Source organism: Protopterus annectens, chromosome 15.part0, assembly GCF_019279795.1.
Source record: "Protopterus annectens isolate FY-2018-M chromosome 15.part0, PAN1.0, whole genome shotgun sequence".
NCBI classification, from domain to species: Eukaryota; Metazoa; Chordata; order Ceratodontiformes; family Protopteridae; genus Protopterus; species Protopterus annectens.
The window spans coordinates 419,398,184-419,418,001 of record NC_056749.1 but is presented as its reverse complement, the minus strand read 5'-3'; the positions used below and the strand labels follow the sequence as shown (position 1 = coordinate 419,418,001).

The following is a 19,818-nucleotide window of genomic DNA, read 5'->3' as shown; positions in this document are numbered from 1 at the left end:
GAGGCAGCCTCTGGACTAGTTAAAAGAAAACCATCTTTTGAACAAAATTCTGCTCAGGATGTGTCATCTGTTCATTCTTTGAACCTTGAACCTACTCCTGCTAAAGCAAATAGATCATAACTCTTGTGAAGCATTTTATTTTACGGGACAGGCTAATGGAAATGCTTTCGCTGACTTGTAGGTAGAAATTTGCAGTGGAAAAAAGTGAAACTACTGTAGGACAACTGTAATGCGCATATGCTCCAGAAGAAAACATTTTATTTAGGGTTTGCAAGACTTTCAAAACGGGTGCTTCTGGCTAATTCTGAAAATAATTGTTAACTTAAATGAAACTTTACTAAGCAGAAGTAAAGTGACAAAAAATAAACCAAGCAGAAGTATAATAATGGTATAATTTTACAAGTTTCTTAAATAAATATCTATTTTTTATTTATATATATATTTTTAAATATGACTGTTACGTAATAAAATTGTTGATTGGATAATTGGATGATCCAGAGGGTATTTAAATGGGAATGTTGAATGGGATTGTGTTACCTGTTGAAGTCGAGTGATATGGGCAAAAATGCGGTGATTGAAGTTAAGCTTTAATAAAGTACTTCTCAAGATTCGTAGTCTGGTCTCCTTATTTTTTATTGTTTTTAAGTCACATTGGATTGGAATTTTGGTCCTGCTGCTTCCTAGTGCTGTATTGTGTTTTCCTTAAATAAAACTTTTATTGAGATTTGTTCAAAGATTGACTCTGTGAGTGGCTGATGCTTCCACTATGGCTGAACGAAAGTGAATGCACAGAGGATCAGAATCCCCAAACTGCATTCACCGAAAAAAGAAAAAACTGCTGAAAAACACTTTTTTAAAGTATTTTTTGCATGGGGGTAAGCCACCCACACCCCCAGTATATGCAAACTCCACAGTTGCACCAACTCAAAGAATGGAATTACTGCTGGCACAAGTCTCTGACAATGGTTTCAAGTGGAAGAACTCCATCCTTTGACTGGTGGAACCTTGAGCAATTGAAGATGAAGCATTCGTGCTTTGTCTGCCAAAGGTTACCTGTGGTGGGGCATGTTTCTTAAATATCATATTTGTTCCTTATGTATGAATCATTTTGTTTTTCGTCATATCTTGCCAGAAAAGCAAATGCGATAAGACCACAAAACAGTCACCATAACAGCTGTTGCTAGGAGAAGGTCTGTTATTTATTCTAAAGCAATAGAAAAAATAATGCAACTCCTAAATGCAAACCACTAAATTGAATATACTTCTCTAAAAATATTGGTTTGCACTGGGTCAAGGAAGTGATGAGCTGACTGCTTCCCAGCATTTATCTGATAACAGATCTTCTTTCTTCTTCTTTCAGCTTTTCCCAGTTAGGGGTTGTCACAGTGGATCACCTGTCTGCTCATGATTGGCAGTGGAGTTTTACAGTGTCGAGTTGCCAGCTCGGTGCCCAACCTTCCACAGAAGGCACACAAATGCACACACTCACACCTATGGCCAATTTAGAGTGTCCAATCCACCTACTGCATGTCTTTGGGATGTGGGAGGAAACCCACGCGACCACAGGGAGGACATGCAGACTCTGCACAGAAGGCACCCCAGCCAAGAATCAAACCAGAGAACCTTTTGCTGTGAGGTGGCAATGCTAACCACTGCACCACCGTGGCCGCCCATTTGATAACAGATAATCTAGTCAAATGTATTGGTTTATTTTATCAAATCCATGTGCAACACTGGGCATTCTGAAGTTCCTAGTGTTTATTTTATTCAACCAGACCCATCCTCCATTTACTTATAACACTGGAGTTACATACCACCTGCCAAATGGAATATTAGCAGACTGTTTGGAATTTAAATCCATCAGATAGAGTTTTTACATACAGTATGAAAGAAAATATTCCTTTAGCATCCTTTAATGTATGTATATATCATGCCTAGTTTTTTTTCACAAACAGTAGTTTTAGGGAGCTCTGTAAATCTTAGATTATAATATCAACTGAAACTTGAATGCATTTTGCTATACATATATATATATATATATATATATATATATATATATATATATATAAGAAAACCCTTGAAAGCTGTATTCTTTTTTAAATCCTTAACATCCCATTGTGATAACCATCACTAAAGGAGGGTGTAATCTGACATTTACAGCTGTTTTTCCTCATGAACAGAATTTGAAAATGGGATACGTCAAATGTAGGCAACCCTATAATCTTCTGTTATTTTTTAGATAAGCCAGTAATTTTTGATTATTTTTTTATTTCCTAAATTGATTAATTTGACTAGATGCACTAGCTTTCTGAAATTATATCTGATAATGTTTAGTAAATGCAGAAAGTTCACTGATATGTCTGAGGAAAGTTCTGAGCTTATCTTAAGACATGGCAATGCCTTTATAGGAGTCAATTGTTTTACCAAGAGGACACAGTGAGACAGCAATTCAAATTGCTGCTTCACACTCCTTGGTTCTCCAGTATGGTTTAATCTGGGGTGCTTTCTGTCTAGCATTTACATGTTTTCCCTGTAATCATGAGGGCTTTCAGTAGTAGCTCTTGTTTTTCCCACATCCCATTGGTGTGCAGGTAGGTGAATTGATGTTCATCTGAATTGCATATGGGTGTGATTGCTATTTGCTTAGGTGTGTGTGCATCCGGAAATGTAGTGGCATCCTTCCAGGATTAATCATCTTCTTCTTGTCCTTGGCCTCCTAAGATAGGTTCATAGGTTGGTACTAGGCTATCGGCCCTAGGGCTTATACAAGCCTAGCCATAACAATTCCCTGGATATTTCTTCCCACAATATTTACTTCTCTGGACCCCTGTCTAGCAGGGTGACTGACATGATCCCCGGGGTGAACTTCCTTTCTCCCATCCAATTATCAAGGTTCCTTTTGAAGAGGGCGAAGGAGGTGCTCTGCTTGACATGTATGGGCAGTCTATTCCAGAGTATGGGGAGTCTCTGGGTCAGGAACCTAACCCTCCTGCATGTTTTGTTCATTGTGATGACATGGTTTAGATCCCTGGAGTGTGTGGCTCTGAGGGATTGGGATTTCTTTAAGTGGAGCATGTCCAACAGCTCAGGGTTTGACATGGCCTTGTATGTTAAGCAGAGATCGCCTCTAAGTAGACGGTATGCCACAGAGTACAGCTGGAGTTTTTTTAGACAGTCAGCATATGGCATCTGCTTTAGGCCTGTGATTCTTTTAGTGGCTCTAAATCACCCTGACCCTGAATTGGATAAAATAGTTATCAGATAATGAATGAATGAATGAGATAATTTACCACCTGCACCATCTGTTTAACATCTCATCATAAATATTATATCATAAGTTAACATTACCCATCTTCACTTCCAGTAAACATACCCTTCAATCCTGCATTCCTTCATTGCCAGTACTATCGGTTGCCCCAAATTCCTGGTGTGTGTATAAAACGACCTTCGTCTATTTTGTTGTTATAACAAAATGTTGTTTGCAGCCAACGGGCTGTACTAATTATCAACTGAGTTTTTTTGAAAATGCTGTATTGATGTTTCCTGACTTTTTGAGATTACATATATCGTATACTGATCTCTAAGGTGCATCTGAAAAAAGATAATTACCTTTGGTGCCACAGTAAATGACTGGCAACATTTCTTATATACACTATAAAGTAGTGGAGAGTTCCTGCCACATGTGTAAAATAACCAGATTTTTGTTTTTATTGCTGAAAGCAATCATTTTTGGTTATAACTTGAAAATGGAATTTACATTCAAATCACTGTATGACCCTTTAGGCAAGTAAAGAGTATTAATTGTAAGTGAAAACTATTCATTGTAAGTGATTTTGAACTGGTAGAAATGATAATGATTTAAATTAGAATATATGAGACTAAAATGTTGTAGTATGGTATACTTCAGTGGTACAAGATTCTCTGAAGAAGGACATATTATACTCTATTCCATTACAAAGTTGTCATGCATTTGCATTAGTTTAACAAAACAGTATACATCAGGAGAAATAAATGCATCCCTAGAGGGTCATAAGTGATATGAATGTGAATTCCATTGTCATGTTGTAACCAGTAATGATTATGTCCAACAAAACATGCACGCTTGCTGCACAGTCTCCTGTTTACAGCTGTTTTACAGCCACCAGAACAATGACAGCAGGATTTTGTCAGAGATTCACTAATTCATATCCATTTTCTGTCTATCACTTACAGTCTTGCCAAAAGCACAGTGCTTGCTATATCTTGTTCAAATGGTTCTGGTTTATGTCCCACCTGAAAATTAAATGCAGCTAAAGTACTTCATATTCATCAACTCAGTGCCTTGTAATGGAAACCAGATGTAGGTGTAATCACCAGATTGTGAAACTATGAACACATCTGCTGGGATACTTGTAAAATAATAATGATAACCATATGTCAATGAGTGAAAACAGATATTTGTGTAGATGTTAGTTTGTAGTAAGTGAATAAAAAAAACACACCAGGAAGTACACCCCAGGTATTTATATATTTTTCTGCTAGCACTAAACTGTCATTATTTATTTCAAAGTACCGTGTATGACTGAGTGCAAGCATTTGAGTAAATAAATGGTCATGATACAAGCATAAGAAATACACCATGGCAAATACAAATCAGGGAGGCACATCAAACTTCTGTTTGTTGAGAATGTCTCCAAATGTCTCTAAACGAGTCAGAGCATTACTTGGAACAAACAGGTTGAAATGTGCGCTGTCTACATCCACAGCTGATCACTGCATTATGAATGCAGTTTTCTTTCCAAGTCATAGAAATTCACTTTGGATAATAATCATGCTTTACCTGCTGCAAGCATTTCTCTAAAACATTATTCAAGTTGAGAGACCTTTACTTCTAAGCATTGCTCCAGGCATGCGATGCACCAGGTTTAAATGAGAATATTTCTACAATGTCTTTTCTGAGAAAAAGACCTGTGAAGCACTGCTTTTGTCTAGTTAATTAATTAATTAGTTAATAGTCTTGTTACATAACGAACCCCAGCTGGTCACAGAAATGTCTGGTGAAGTATGAATTTATATGAGAGCACTTATCTCTCTTCTGAAACAACAAAAGATATAGATTTTAATTAGTTTTTTTATGGATGGAGAATCTGGGCCAGATTCCAAAAGAGTTGTTCTCAGTGTAAGTCTACCCTGATTCCGAAAGAGTGGTCTCAGTCTAAGTGACTTACTTTGATATAAGGCCTATCTATGAACAGGTTTACTACAGGGAGCAGATTCCAAAACACTTGCTCTCAGTGTAAGTGGTCATTTACACTGAGAGCAAGTCTTTTAGAATCGGGGCCCAAGTTTTTGCTCAGATTTCTCAATATTAGTATATTACATTATTTATTAAATCTATCCATAATTAACTAAATTCAATGAAAATAATTAAAAAAAATTATTTCAGGTAAAGATTGAATATATGTTATTTAATTAGCAAAAACCACGTACCTATGTTTTATCCATATTTGGTAAAATTAGCATTAAAGCTGATTATGTTTATGTTATGCATGTAAGCATATCATGATATAAGAAAGCTTAATTGCTAAATTAACATAAATCAAAGTCTGGTGCTGGTCCAGATAATATTCCATTATTTATGTTATATTTGTTTAAGAAAATGACAGGCCCTTTTAATTTAGAAAATGTTGCCAGGATTTTTCATGTGGAACCATGTTTAAACAATCACTATCTGGTATCTAATAATGAGGAACAAGACACTTCATTGTGAGCACTCACTTACATTCCTTTTAAGTGAATAATGCACCTGCTGCTGATGACCAGGTGTTCTGGTTACTGAATAGCACATCTGTAGTTTCTAACTGGCCAAATCTGAGATTGTGCAAGCATAGGACTACCAGCTGTTTTCCTTTCTCCATGTTTCTGTAATCTAGGAGTTAGTATATACAAGTGGCAGTTGGAAAAATGTTTAAGTTGGTGCTTTTTTCATTGTTTTATTTGATGTCTTTGTTATGTGATTTTTTTTGATGTACATGTGGTACTTCAACATGAGGACATTGCAACGTATGCTTCCATTGTATGAATCTTTCATTCAGTAGTTTCTAATGTGAGGAAAATTGGTGATCACTCCATCAGTAAGGTGCTTTGGATCCAAATAAGACCTAACTGTTTTTAATTTCAGTTATATTTAATAAAGTTCCATCTGTTTTACTGAACATTTTAATTGTGTTCTTTGAAAACAACAGCATTAACAACACATTATTAGATTTACTAAGATACAAAATAGCCAAAATTAAATGTTATATGTGGTGTGTGTGTGTGTGTGTGTGTGTGTGTGTGTGTGTGTGTGTGTGTGTGTGTGTGTGTTCATAGATTCATAGGTGCATACTAGGCTAATGGCCTTGGAGCCTTTACAAGCCTAGCCCCAAAAAATTGCCCAGGCACCGTGCCACCCATTGATAGTTTGCAGTGCCCCTATCCAATAGGGCAACTGGAGTGATCCCTGGGGTGAACTTTCTGTTACCCATCCACTCGTCAAGATTTCTCTTGAACAGGGCCAGCAAGGTGCTCTGCTTGACATGACTGGGAAGGTTATTCCAGAGTATGGGTAGTCTTTGGGAGATTAACTTGTCTCTCCAGCATGTTCTGTTAATTGTGGGAATGAAGTTGCGATCTCTGGAGCATGTGGCACTGGGGGATTGGGATTTCTTTAGGTGTAGCATTTCAAGCAGGGCTGGGTCAGACATGGCTTTGTAAGTTAAGCAGAGATCACCTCTAAGTAGATGATAAGAGACGGAGAACAGCTGAAGTTTCTTGAGTCTGTCCATTTAGGACATGTGTTTAAGGCCTAGGATTCTTTTTGTGAGGTACTTTTGTGGTCTCTCCAGCTGTTGTAGGTGTCTGGTCAGGTACATGCCAAACAAGGCGTTATATTCGATGACTGGTCTAATGAGGGATGAGTAGAGAGGGTTGATGACCTCTTTCTTCCTGGATGCAAAATCTTTGGTTATAAGATGTGCCACATAGAAGGACTTTCTGACCACAGTGGCAATGTGGTGGTCGAAGTTGAGGTGGCTGTTGACCTGGGTTCCCAGATCTCTTATGGCCCCTTCAGTGTTCATTGGGCTCCCATGAATGTGGTAATTCATGGGAAATTAGTTTTTTTCCATAGGGAATGATAACGCATTTTTGGCGTTAAGCTTCAGGCCATGATTCCGACACCAGTCGTTGGTCTCAGAGAGGACCTTTTGTAGGATGCCTGCATCACGTGGGGAGTTGATAATGACTCCTAGCTTTCAGTCATCACTGAACTTGATCACCCAGAGTCCTTCTGTGTTGGCCTGAACTTCTGAGGAATAGATGCCAAACAGGAGAGGGCCCAGGACCGAGCCCTGTGGGACTCCACTCATGACTTGTCGGCAGTCTGACTTGGAATCTGCAACTTTCACTCTGTGGGTCCTGTCTGTGAGCCAGTTTGCAACCCACCTACTGATGTAAGGATTGATGCCTAGTTTGGTGAGTTTATCAATGATACCTGAGTGGGGAATGGTATCAAAGGCCTTGGCCAGGTCGAGATAGGCTGTATGCACTGCCTTACCCTCATGCGCAGCCTTGGTGACTGCCTTGAAGAAGTCATACAGGTTCAGCAGGCAGGATCTCCCCTTGAAAAAGCCAAACTGTGTGGGGTCAAGGGTTTGGAGATCACCTATATCTTTGTTAAGCAGGTCCATGATGATGTGCCCATAGCTTTGCATACCAGATTTGTCAGGCTAATGTGGTGATAGTTCCCAGGGTCTGTAGTTGCTCCCCCTTTATGGAGCGGGATGACAGTAGCAGTGCGTCATTCATTATGGACATAGCCTGAGGTAAGGCTGTGATTAAACAGGGCAGATAGATGTGGTACCAGTCATTTTGTAGCTCATGTAGGATGCAGCCAGGGATATTATCAGGTCCCATGGACACTGTATTCTTGACTTTGGACAATGCAGCTTTTACCTGTGCCGCAGAAATGGTGGGCACCAGGCTTTCTTCTGGTATTGTGATAGGGCACTGGGGGGGGGGGTAAAGTTGGCACTGAATCCGTTGGCCAGTATGTTGGCTATATCTGTTGGCTCAGTATAGGAGGTGCCATTGTGCAATAACTCAGACCAAATCTGGTTATTGCTTTGGAGGTTTTTGATATAGCTATAGAAGGCTTTGTGGTTGTTTTTGGTGTCAGCTGCAATTCTGCCTTCATAGCTGGCTTTAGAGGATTTGATAAGGGATCTCAGCTTTTTGTTGAGACTGATAAGGGAGGTTTTTCAGTCATGTGACTTCATTTATTTCTGCAACAGCTTCTACCTTCTGTTGTAGACTTTATTGATGGCTGGGGACCACCAGATTGGCTTCATTTTTTGGAGGAGAGCATCTTAGTTCTATTTGGTATGGCAAGGACCATGCAATTGTGTACGTGCTTGTACAGTGCATTGGTGTATGATTTGGCAGTCATGCAGCTATTTTCCATTGGCATGGGTACCGAGATGTTAGCCACCTCTTTTTTTAGGAGCTCAAAGTCAGCTTTAGAGAAGTTTTTCAGGGTGGTCACCTTAGTGGGTGTTGTAGGTGAGATGGAAATTTCCATGGTGATCAGTTTGTGGTTGGATTTAACCAGAGAGAAATTGACTATAGGTGTGGAGCAATGGTCTCCCATGTTGGTGATAACCAGGTTGAGGATGTTGCTTCCTGGATGAGTTGGTTCAGGGCATTGGAATCGATAAATTCCAGAAAGCGTTGGGGCTGTACATTGGTACTTGAATAGTTTTCCCAGTTGATGGAAGGGTAGTTGAAGTCACCCAGTATGAGAGTATTGGGTTGGACCTTGATAGATTCCAGAGTGCTTAAGAACTTGGAGAGAGAGTCTAGGGACATTGTGTGTGTGTGTGTGTGTGTGTGTGTGTGTGTGTGTGTGTGTGTGTGTGTGTGTGTGTGTGTGTGTGTGTGTGTGTGTGTGTATGTGTGTGTGTGTGTGTGTGTGTTTGTGTGTGTGTGTGTGTGTGTGTGTGTTACAAACCCAGAACCATCTGCCAAATATAATCATCCCCAGTGTTAATGTGCCTTGGAAAAAAGAAGTGACTAGTCTTCACCATAACCTCAGAGTACTAGATACACACAATGCCCACCAAACCCTTCATACACTTATGTAATCTACTCCATGATTGCATTATCTGAGGGAAAAGACAATTTCTCCACCATGATCAGTTTGTGTTTTGGTCAAAAGCACATTTATTCTCAGTTGAAACATACATGAATGTCCTATTCCTAGGTAAACACCACTAATTAGAAGATTATGGTTCAGGGTACATATGACAGCATATGGTATGACATATTCAGAGTGCTAAGGTACAGAGAGGTAGAGTAAGGTAAGTAGAAGTTAAGAGGAACTGAACAGTAAACACCATGGTCATTGGTATGGAGAATAAACATGAAGGAAGTGACAGTGTTCTGTCTGACCAGGTTGAGCAGACCACCCTAGAAGTTCTTGCTAAGAAAACAGAAAAGAAGGTAAGATTGAGAAGAATGTTCATTTGTGAAATAATCTAAGTATTGAGATAGGAAAATGTGAAAATATGGATCCTTTGGGAAAACAAAATGATCTTATTCATGAATGACTTTTTGATTAAAGGATTTATTTCCATACTTTGTTCTAAGTTTAACTGCCAATATATCTATTGTTAAAATAAACAATGAACAAAGAAGCACCATTCCCTTGTATAGTTTGCTACTTTTAAGACAGTGATACTTTAGTATTTACTAATAGTTTGGCACTTCATTGTGTTCTGATTGTTTCAGTCAAGCTTCTGATCCTCTTCCCAAACACCCTTTCTTCTAGCACATTAAAAAGAAGTTCTTACAGGAAATATCAAATTTTATACCAATTTGGATCACTGTTGTCTTACACTTAATGGTTCTGGTCAGTGTCTGTGTATGTCTCTACCACTTGCTGCTAGACTTTTGACCTCTCTGGACTACAAACCCTGCCTCTACAAGATTCCAGAGTTTCCATATAAATGTTTAGAAAATGATGACCAGAACTTTTGCTATTATTTTAAAATCAACAATTAACAATGTTATGGATGGTTCACCTTATCTTGACCCTCTTTCCCCTTAGGAAAACTCATCTGCCCCCCCCCCCCTCCTTGCCCCATAGGAATACTCACCATGGTTTGGAGAAAATAGTATTTCTGCCCATTTCATTGATGTGACAGCTTCTCTCTCTGTCTCATAATGTTTCATAAGGTGCCGTCTCACCAGGTCACATTCTGTCTAGTAATATAATTATGTTTAATAATGGAAAAGAAAGATCATATACTTTTAAACTTGATATTTTTATTTCACTGGATAATAAAGTTCAGTTTTGCAGAAGAATACAATAGAAAAAAATTCAGTTCGGTAGAGTAATATTTTATGCAATAGTATTTGCCCTACAATGAAATATAATACTGGGTAGTGAAATTAGATATTTTGCCATTTAACACTAAAACAGAAGCACATGCTCATATTGTAAAAGCAGGCAGACTAAGGTATGAATATTTCAGTCTATAAAGTTAACATCTTCATTCTTACTGATAAATTGTAACCACATTTGTGTAGGTTCTAGCCTTGAAATGAAATGAAATAATCTTTTAGAAAGGTAAATGTCTCGCTAATCTTCCCACAGACTCTGCTACAGAGATAAGCACTGTATCACACAGTATGTGGAAAAAAGTGACTGCCCTTGAACTTGGATTTGAAAGTACAGATTACATTGTTATCTAGGAATAAGAATAGTTCACGATTGCCCACTTTGTTGTTTTGATTTTAAGCATTCACAAGTGCCAGCTTAAACAGTTCACGATTGCCCACTTTGTTGTTTTGATTTTAAGCATTCACAAGTGCCAGCTTAACCAGTTCACGATTGCCCACTTTGTTGTTTTGATTTTAAGCATTCACAAGTGCCAGCTTAAACAGTTCACGATTGCCCACTTTGTTGTTTTGATTTTAAGCATTCACAAGTGCCAGCTTAACCAGTTCATGATTGCCCACTTTGTTGTTTTGATTTTAAGCATTCACAAGTGCCAGCTTAAACAGTTCACAATTGCCCACTTTGTTGTTTTGATTTTAAGCATTCACAAGTGCCAGCTTAACCAGTTCACGATTGCCCACTTTGTTGTTTTGATTTTAAGCATTCACAAGTGCCAGCTTAACCAGTTCACAATTGCCCACTTTGTTGTTTTGATTTTAAGCATTCACAAGTGCCAGCTTAACCTCACTTTGTTTGTGCTTTTTTCCAACTAAGTTCCTCTGGAATTTAGATTCTGCTAAGAAAGTCTGAATGTTGTGGCATATCACAGTTATGATCCTTGTAACTGTGGCACTAAATGTGTAAAATAGGGAAAATATACTTAGTCTAAGACAGCTGTGTCTTGTAGCACTCTCCATACTTTGTGCTACTGTAATCTAAGTATTGGTAATGTTTAAGTAGTAAAGGTTGGTGGGAGAGGCTACATAGTGCCCACACTGCATCTACAGTGTGACATTGCTTCAGTGGCATTGCAATGAGTTTCCTTTTGCTACTTCATTTTTTGTAGCTGCAAGTCCCATTGTTATAGGTTTAACACTTTTCATAGGGAGCCAAGCTGTAGCCTATTTTGCATAATACATAGTCCAGGCGTTCACATTTCTCCCTGACAGATGGTAAGACAATGATGTCTATGGCACCATTTTCAGACACAGTCATCAAATACTAAAGATTGTGTGCTATAATTGTAGAGCCATTTGAAGTGATTAAAATATTTTACTTAAATCTGTGCTGCTATTTTACTGGCTAGTGCATTCTTCCTTCAGACTGGTCTCTTCCACACTCTCTCTTTCTGCTTGTGAACCTAATTTAATGGCTTTACCATGTGAAGCTTGGGCTTTTATTTTTATATATTTTTTATGTTTTAATGCTAGTTGTATTGTCTTTTGTACTTTGTGCATTTAATTATATATTTTTCCCAATACTTTGTACCAAAACATTTAAAATAAAATTGAAGTTGAAGATGAAAGAAGCATTTCATCTCATACACGATGAAGCTCTTTAACACCTATTTGAACAATAACTTGCTGATTTTTATTACTACGATCAAGCAGTTTCTGTTATTTAGGTGTCACAACCCATATTTTTGACCTTGGTAAGCAGGTCACAGTTGCATTTTCCTTAAAAAAATCATAATGAGATTATTATTTTTTCTGCATATCAAGGATCTTTGATTACAAGTGCATTGCCATTGCTTGCATGGCACATTGTGAACCTTGAGAGCTTATTATGCTCCTACTGTTTTTTTTTTATATAGTACTTGGTAGTTCAGATATGCAGATTCTTCAAAATACTGTTTTATATGTTTTTTTCATTTACTTTAGATTTGTGAGATCTTGAAAACCTAGTAAGTGTAGATGCCATTTCAGTATACCACTGGTGAAGGGCCTGTGCGTTAAGTTCTTCAGAGAAGAAAACACGTTATACATGAGGATAACTGCGGGCTCCCTATGATATGCATCTTAGCTGTTTACATAAAATGTACATGTAGGTAGATACGGCTGTCTCATCTGTTAGGGTTTATGTCAAATAGTAAACTATCCTCTGTGGGCAGCAGGCAGTTGTTGCACCGTTTAATATAGTCCTCTTTAGTTAACATTGTTATCTATCCTCCTGAAGAGCCTGCATTCTTTGACAAGTAATTCTAACGTTTAAAGTTTTTTTTCTTGGATTGTGTTCAGATTACGGGACAGATTCAATAAAGCCTACACTAAGTGTGCACTGTGTATTCAAGAACATTCTTACCACATTTTTCTGTGCTTTCCAGTCACTCAGAAAGATTACAGTAAGTGTACATGTAGTCTACACTTTGCGGTAGCCTTTATGAATCCCTGTCAGTATTTAAAGCTGCAAGGATATCAGTAGGAAAACTAAAATTAGAAGGAAGAAGGTGTGAGTTATGTCTATGTTGTCTGTTCACTCAGAGCAGTGTACACTTAGGTAGGCGTTATTGAATCCAGTGGTAAGTGTTGAAGATTTAGCATATCTCTTCCTGTCACCTGCAAAAAATGCATAAACAGACAACAAGGATTGTACGCTGAGCAGAAAAATAAAATTTGCTGTTTTGTTTGTATACTAGACTGAGAACAGTAACTGGTTCTATACAAAAAGTTGCAGTATGTTTAAAGAGCAAGAGTCACAACTACTAATATGGAACACAACTATATATAAGTGAACTTTATACCAACTTAGTCACAGTTTCCAGGAAAAATACTTTATAGTACATGGACCGTGGTGATTGTGCTCCGATATCTGGAAAAGGACAAATCAGTTAATAGCTATTATAGCGTAAGACTCAGTCTTAACAAAAGTTAAGCACCCCCTGCTTAACTTGCTATGGTCATGTCTCATGGTAGGCAATCAAATCTGCTAGTACTGACCAGCAAACAACAGTGGCAGAATAAAAACAGATTTGTTTCTGCCTGCTGCCTGAGGTGGTCTCTGACTTATAAAGTTAGAAAGTTGATAGAAGAACAGGATTTGTGTTAGCCTGCATTTTTTAAAGGATACAAAGTCTGAAAGTAAAATATAGGTCATTATATAGTGACTTCACTCCTCAATGATTTGTCAAAAAAAACACAGATTTTATGAGGAACATGCTAAATATATGAGGCAAAAAATCTGGACAGTTGAGAGGCATGGCATGGTAACTATAAACATGAGAGATATTTTTTTGCACTCTCTTTCTGACAGTGTTCCCTAAGTGCTTTACAGCTTTGAAAGCTGGCAAAACACTTAGTGCTTTTTTGTTGTAACTCGTAGTACATGGAGCAGATAAAGCTCCATGTGTTACAAAGAATTATGATCAGATGTCCAATCATAATGGAGTACTATGTTTGTAACATGGATGCCAAGATTTACTTCTTCAGCTTCTCTCTCGAGATGGACTTCTTGGCATCCATGTCTCAAACACATAATAAGCCCGATATGATCGGTGACCCACACATAAGCCTGTATTAAATATTATATATATATATATATACACATACACACACATACATATACATTGTTATTAATGCTTTGTAATAAAACATATGGAAAATAACACAGCTAAAAAAGAGTGTCAGAAGCCAAGTAAAATATTTTAAAATTAAATATTACACACGCACACACAAATATATATATATATATATATATATATATATATTTATATATAGAATTAATTACATTTTTACTGATAGATGGTCCATCACATATGGCCTTTAGATCAAGTCATTGAAAATGCTACATTAAGATTTGGGAGGGGGGTACTGAAGTATTTCTCCTTTACTACATGGTAGTAAGTATGAGGGTTCATAAACTAGAACATTCAGGATGGGGGCAGTGGGGGCTTTGCCTAATAAAAGATAAGTATAATTATAAACTGTTCAGTTTTATGGTCACTTTTCCTGTAAAAATATATTTACCCAGTTGGTTTTCTTGAATTATGATACAGTAGTACTTTACTGAACTATTGTAATATCACAAGTGCATACTACAAAACAGAGAAAAATATTATTTTGTAGTGCAAATTATGTTGGTTGCACTTATCTAGTTTTAATATGACTCATTAATGATCTCACCACATGGCTAGCAGTTAACATTAAGGGAGAGTAACTTCAGCCTCTAAATTGACAGTGATATTTGTAATTTATCTGGGGGTTCTTAAACTATTACTGTATCCATGTGCACTGAATTTCTTTAAGAGGCAACTAACAGATTCAAAATAAATGTTGTGAGAATAAAATAGCCAAAAACAGTAATTCATAGGTTCATATGTAAGTACTAGGCTAGCTGCCTTGTGGTCCATTTTAAGCCTCGCCAATTTACCTTTTTGAACTTGAAATGACCTATCCCATTTGGCTATAGATTTGCCTTCCCATCCCATGGTCAATAATGATATATTACCCCTAATAAGAATAACTGGGATCATAACATAGATAATTTGAGGGGACCCATTCATGGGATAAAACATTTAGGAGCTGCCTCTGACCATTAGTGGTACAGGGGGCAGTCCTTGGGGTAAATTTTCTGTTTTCCCCTTGCATAGTTCTTTCTTGATATGGACAGGTATGAACTTTATGTGGCTGGGCAGTCAGTTCCCCAACAACGGTATCCTCTGTGAGATATACCTGTTCTTCCAAACTGTCCTGGTGATATTGAAGAAGAGGTTTAGATCCCTAGACCAAGTATTTCTAATGCCATTTGATTTACTGATGTTCAGTAAATCCATCAGTAATGGGCTGGAGGATGCCTTGTACGCCAGACACAGGTCACCTCTTAGCAGTCTGTATAATGCCAAGCATATTGACAGATCTTTGAGGTGGTCCATGTAGGACACTTTACACCTTGTATCCTTTTATTAAGGTATCTCCATGGGCATTCCAGTTTTTGCATGTGTCTATACAGATACATGCCAAAGCAGGCATTATATTCAATGATTGGCCAAATGAGTTGAGTACTGTCACTGTGGTAGTTCCCCTGAGGTAGATGACTTCCCAAAAGGTACATTAATACATTTTTTGGCATTTACTTTCAGATCATGATAAATCTTTCCATGGCTTTGCATATGAAGATAGTCAGATTTATGGGTCTGAAATTGCCTGAGTCGGTGGAAGGTCATCCAGTATGCAGGGTAATGACTGCAGCTATTTTCCATTTATTGGTAAAAAAAGTATGGATGCTGAGACTGATCCAGTGTAGTGGGGAGTGGCTACATCATGCTTCATGCTGTTTAAGATGCATCCAGGCATATTGTCAGGACCCATCAGTGCAGTATTTTTAGTTTTTAATAGCACTTTTAGGACTTGGCATTGTCTGATAGCTGAAGGTGAGCCAGTTTCAGCTATATCTTGAGGGACACATGGAGGGAAAGAGGGGTAAAGTTAGAACTAAATTTATCATCCAGTAGGTTCACTATATCTTCAGCCTCCAGACAGGTAACATAATTCACAGTTAGCTCAGCACATTGCTGTGTTGTGCTTTTCAGATTACAAACATAATTAAACAATTCATTGTGCTTGTCTTTGGCTTGGGTAGCTATTTTATCCTCATGCTTGGTTTTGGTAGATTTTATTCAGATCCTGTGTTTGTTTATTTTAGTGACAAGAGCTCTAACATTCTGGGAACTAACTCTTCTTACTTTTGATTAAAATTCTTTTCTTTTTATTATACAGCTTGTTGATATTATGGTTCCACCAGTTGGGTTTGCTTCTGGGGTTTGCCCTGCACATTTTCCTACATGGTACAGCTGCATCTATGGAGCTGTTTACATGCTGGCATAGTGTGGTGGTGGTATACACCTCTGTGTATTCAGTGGTGTTAACTGGGTTTGGTGGGGATTTGAAGCTTGACAATGTATCACTTAAAATAAGTAGTTTGTCTTAAAGACATTTCTGAAGGTACCATGGGTGGAAGAGATCTCTTGTTTCATTTTTATTTCAAAGGAGACTGCTTTATGGTCAGACATAAAAAGTGATGAAGATATGCAAGGGGTGGTGCAAGATGCTTCCATATTAGTAAGGACAAGATCCTAGATGTTATTCCCCTGGTGGGTATTCTAATTGTTCCAAGGCATTTGTATTGACAGAGTCCAGGAATCTGTGTGCTTGTGCACTAGTGGTGTTGTAGGTTTCCCAGTCTATAGCTGGATAGTTTAGATCACCTAGGAAAATGGTATTGGGCTTAATACTGGGTGATTTCAGTTCCTGTAGATAGGTGTTGTGGCTTTCCTGTGCCATAGAGGGAGTTTTATAGCTGGCTAATATATGGTACTAGTCCTTTCTGATGATTATTTGGATATGAAGAAGCTCTGATGCATCATGCTGCTTTACCAACCTTGATGTGAGTCTCTTTGGGATAAAGATTGAGACACCTCCACCTTTTTTTCCCTTCCTGTGCAGTAGCTGGTCTAAATGTGTGGAAGGTGTTATGGCTCTGCACAGCCAGAGTGCTCTGTGCAGTCTTAAGCCATGTCTCAGTCACTACACAGACACGTGTATCCTCTAGGGAGAGGACAGCTTGTAGGGAGTGGAGATTCTTCTTTAGGCTCCTAGCATTGATCATTAAAGCCTTCATATTTTCCTTTGCGTGCGTCATTAAGTACAGCTACCTCGCAGTTTAGCAAAGAGGGTTACAGAGATGAGCTGTTATCAAGCTTCATTGTGTAGTCTTGCATTTTATTATTTATATTTCCACTTGCAACCTGTGTGACTCAACTAATCCCTCAAGAAGACAGTAGTCTTAGTTAAAAGAGTAATGTTTGCTTCATGGTCTTACCTGGTTAACAAATGAATGAGTTATGTCTTTGCCATGCTTTCAGAATATATAATTGGAGAATACTTGGTGAATACTGATGAAGCCTGACATTTACTTATCCTACTTAAAATTTGATTAATTATTGATGTAATTGAGTATACACTTTAAATAATTATCTGCCCATCTTCACCTTTTGAGTGCCTATTCCTTGTAAGACTTTATACTAACATAGATGCATTGAGGCTGAGTTTCATACATTTTATCTTGACAGGCCAAACTGCACAAAGCTTCTATGCTGGTTTGCACAGTATAGCACTGTTGGAGGTATGACTAAGAGATTCATGAAAGTCAATCTGCTAATAGCTTTTGTTTTAAAATTTCATCTGTTATATTCATTTTCCAGCATTATAATAGATGTAGTACTCATACATAGTGCATCTGTCCATTTACTGGTGGCTGAGCCTTGAAAGGATCTCAATACAACTTGTCTTTTATGTGTTTCTTTTGACTTTATACACTTTGCTTCTGCCTAAAACTAGTATTTACAATTATTCTGTTTTCCCCTCTTTTTATTTGATCCTTATGCAGTGGATATAAAAAGTATACACACCCCTCTTAAAATGCCACGTTTTTGTGATATAAAAAAATGAGGCCACAATAAATCATTTCAAAACTTTTCCTACCTTTAATGTGACCTATAACCTGTACAATTCAATTGAAAAACAAATCTGTTAGGGGAAAAATATAAAAAATAAAAAAACGTACAATAAGCTGGTTGCATAAGTGTGTACACCCTTAAACTAAAACTTTGTTGAAGCACCTTTTGATTTAATTACAGCACTCAGTCTTTTTGGGTAGGAGTCTATCAGCATAGCAGATCTTGACTTGGCAATATTTTCCCACTCTTCCTTGCAAAAGCACTCTAAATCTGTCAGATTGCAAGGACATCTCTTGTGCACAGCCCTCTTCAGATCATCCCACAGATTTTCTATTGGATTTAGGTCTGGGCTCTGACTGGGACATTCAAAAACTTTAATTTTCTTCTGGTGAAGCCATTCTTTTGTTGATTTGGATGTATGCTTGGGGTCATTGTTGTACTGAAAGGTGAAATTCCTCTTCATCTTCAGCTTTATAGCAGACGCCTGAAGGTTTTGGGCCAAAAGTGACTGGTATTTGGAACTGTTCATAATTCCCTCCACCTTGACTAAAACCCCAGTTCCAGCTGAAGAAAAGCAACCCCAAAGCATGATACTTTTAGTGATTCAAAGTGTTGTTTTTGTGCCAAACATACCTTTTGGAATTGTGGCCAAAAAGTTCAACCTTGGTCTCATCAGACCATAACACATTTTCCCACATGCTTTTGGGAGACCTGATGTATTGTTTTGCAAATTTTAGCCTGGGCTGGATGTTTTTCTGTGTAAGAAAAGCCTTGCATCTTGCAACCTTGCCCTATAGCCCAGTCATATGGAGAATACAGGAGATTATCACATGTAGTACACAACCAGTACTTTCCAGAAATTCCTGCAGCTCCTTCAGTGTTGCTGTACGTCTCTTGGCAGCCTCCATGACCAGGTTTCATCTTGTCTTTTCATCAATTTTGGAGGGACGTCCAGTTTTTTGCAATGTCACTGTTGTCCCATATTTTCTTTACTTTTTGATGACTGTCCTCACTGTGTTCCATGGTATATCCAATGCCGTGAAAAATTTTTTGTACCCTTTTCCTGACTGATATCTTTCAACAATGAGATCCCTTTGATGCTTTGTAAGCTCTCTGTGAACCATGGCTTTTGCTGTGCAGATAACTGAGTAAATGTCAGGAAAATCCTACTAGGACAGCTGAACTTTATTTGGGGTTAATCAGAGTCTCTTTAATTGATGGCAGGTGTGTACCCAAGAAGACTGAATGTTGTAATTAAAGCAAAAGGTGCTTCAACCAAGTATTAGTTTAAGGGTGTGCACACTTATGCAACCAGCTTATTGTACTTTTTTATTTTTTTATATTTATTCCCCTAACATATTTGTTTGTTTTTCAATTGAATTGTACACATTAAAGGTGGGAAAAGTTTTGAAATGATTTATTGTGGTCTCATTTTTTTATATCACAAAAACCTGGCATTTTAACAGGGGTGTGTACACTTTTTATATCCACTGTATGTTCCTAGCAAATTATCTTTTCGCCGTTGTAAGGTTTGACACTGTGATGCAGATCGCACTATAGCGGGGATCTGGAGATGTACTCTTTCCCTCACTATAGTGCGATCCCGAAGTTTGTATATTTAAGTAGCAGGGGGTGTGGGGGGTTTTGGGGGGCTTGCCCCCCTGCAAACATGTTTTTTATTGTGCAAGTCACAGTAATACTGTTTCCGGAAGTGTGGTGAATGTTCGAATTATGTCGAATTTGAACATTCACCAGTTTGGAGCTCGACTTTATTTGTGTTCAACATTATAAATTTCACATTTTTGTTTCAAATTAGTAGCAATTTGCTGTTGTTCATTTTGGCAAAATA

At 37.9% G+C, this 19,818-nt stretch overlaps 1 pseudogene; it reads left to right on the top strand.

The window, feature by feature from the left end:
* LOC122789840 overlaps positions 1–16,338 on the top strand; it is a 46,488-nt pseudogene extending 30,150 nt beyond the window's left edge.
* The last annotated feature ends 3,480 nt before the right edge of the window (positions 16,339–19,818 follow it).